We start from the raw sequence: 2,509 nt of genomic DNA, 5'->3' as shown, positions 1-2,509 counted from the left end.
GTTGTCAGAGCCACAGTCTTTGCAGCGCCGAAGGCACTAGGTGGTTGGAACACAGGGGGAGGTATCATGCCTTTGTTTTCTTCCCGTTGGCTTCCATCTGACAACCTACTCTAAATATTGTTTCTCAAAATATTTTAGGGGGAGGTTCAACTTAGAATATGCATTTAATATAAAATTTACCAACATTCTTGCATCACACCTAACTCTTAGAAATTTTATCCCATATAGGTTAGTTTATCATATCAAGCAGCAGATGTTCATCCAGTTACTTGGCATTAATTTACATTAAGCAAGAATAGTCACTTTATAAGGCATTGGTCTCATACTTAAAATCTAATTTAATCATTAATCTTGTTAAATTTAACCAAGTAGCTAGGCCACTCATCTATGTCTACCAAACAAGTTGGTTCCCAACTTGTTTCCTTCACCTCATTTCCATAGAGACTACCCCACGTAGTTTGTTGTTGGGAGACAGTTAGAATAGAGTGGGCAGGGATAAGAGTGATAACGCCAACCTTGAGTGGTTGTTGCAATGTCTATACAATCTGAGCGAAAACATGACCCATATTGTGACAATTGTAGCATTCAATCTTAGATAGGTCTCTCTTCTTTCTTGGCCCTTTGGACTTCTTGAAAGTTCCTTTATTCTTATGATTGGTGGAATAGGCATTTGAATTTTTCTCCTGTTCATTTTCTTTGTTGCTTATTAATGAAATTTTGACTTCTTCTTGACTACATGCATTCCATAATTGTTCGAATGTAGGAGTCTCCTTCCAACTTTTTATACCTAATGAAAAGGCACTCCAAGATGTTGGTAATCCTAGAAGTGCAGTGATTACAAGCTCTTTTTCGGGTATTATCTCATCTATTGCCTAGATTTAATCTTTGATTCTAGATATTCTTACAAAGAAGAATGCCACAGTGTCATCCTTTTTCATCTCCATAGTTCTTAGTTCATTCTTAAGACTTTCAATTTGACAAATATTCTTGATTGTGAACAATTTAGATAAGGCCTCATACATCTCTTTAGCGGAATCTATGTTGGATATATATGGGATGATATTATCCTATATTTCATCAACCATTAGGGTCATGGCCAATATCTCTATTTCTCTGAACTTTGACTTTTATGCATCACTTGATTCATTTGTGGGCTTCTTTACTTTTCCTTTGACTAGATCCAAGACTTTATTCTTCTCGGTGATGAGATCTATCATCTTTTTCCTTGCCCTGTAACTGGATGATCCTTCTAATTTGTTTTCTCCCTTCAATGAGTTAGACATGGTTCTTGAAGATAGTAGGATTCTCTCCTTATATGAACCCCTTTGATGACACTTATTCAACTTCTTGAGATTTCCATATTCTCCTTTCAATAGATCTTCAGGTTGTCCTTTTCCTTCTTCTTCACCTTAGCTTTGAAACCATGTTAGAAAATCAGAAAGACAAAAATATTTTTTTATGTTGATAATTACTTGTCATGTTATTATGTTCTTATTAACTTTCTTGTGTTCTTCTTTTATCTTAGTTCATCAAGAAATTACCAAAACCATAACACGAATATCAAAGACACCAGATGTAGACAGACCACTAGCGGAAAACCCCTATTTAGGGGAAAAGCGGTTAACAACTCTTCCTTTAATAGTTTCACGAGATGATCCAAGACTCCTTGAACTAGATGCAGAGTTTCTCCAATCAGCAAGTCAACCCTTCCCTTCAACTTCAACTTTGACCAAGAAATTCAATCTTGCAAAAGCATAATTTCGATCTTGAAGTAGCAGCGGAAACTTCAACCTAGTAGCTACTTCAACCTAGTAGGAGCATCTCCTCGACCTAGAAGTAGAAACAGAATTTCAACCTAGATGCAATAACTTGAAACTCGACCTTGATGCATCACTTCAACCTTCCAGCAGTAGCCTAGTAAATTCACACAAGTGCGAGAGAGATGACCCAGAAACTTTGATTTTGTCCTTTTCTGCAATTCTTCTCCTTCTTTGCACTTGTATGCTTCATCTTCTTGAATATCAAACTTGTGTGAGTAATTCTCCAAATTAATCGAATAACCCTTATTTATAGCCTCTTATGTGGGTCAAATTACCTTGATGTGAGCCAACTTGATCAAGTGAAGACCGACTTGGTGTGGCGGTGACAAATGACTTATTTGACTCAATAATAATTCTTTTTACATGATTCAAAAGCCCAAGAAGGTTCTTATAAAATGGAAAATGACTCTAATGACTCAAGACAAGACCTAGAAGTCCTCAATGGGGACTTTGACCTATAACATGATGACCCAAGCAAGAAACCCATGCTTTAATAAGTCATAATAATAATAATAATAAATTATTTTTCTTTCTTCTGATAAATGAATTTCATTATGACTCAAATACAATTATGAAGACCGAACCTAGTTACATTCTTCAACAAATTTCACGTTGCACCACGTCAAATTTTCCATAAGTCATCTCTAGAGACTGGCGTAGACTCACGGAGTGTGCAGGACTAGAATCCT

This window comes from Pinus tabuliformis, chromosome 4_1, assembly GCF_031772625.1.
Source record: "Pinus tabuliformis cultivar Carrire ecotype Pingquan chromosome 4_1, CPIR1, whole genome shotgun sequence".
Taxonomy (NCBI): Eukaryota; Viridiplantae; Streptophyta; class Pinopsida; order Pinales; family Pinaceae; genus Pinus; species Pinus tabuliformis.
This window is presented reverse-complemented; position numbering follows the sequence as displayed.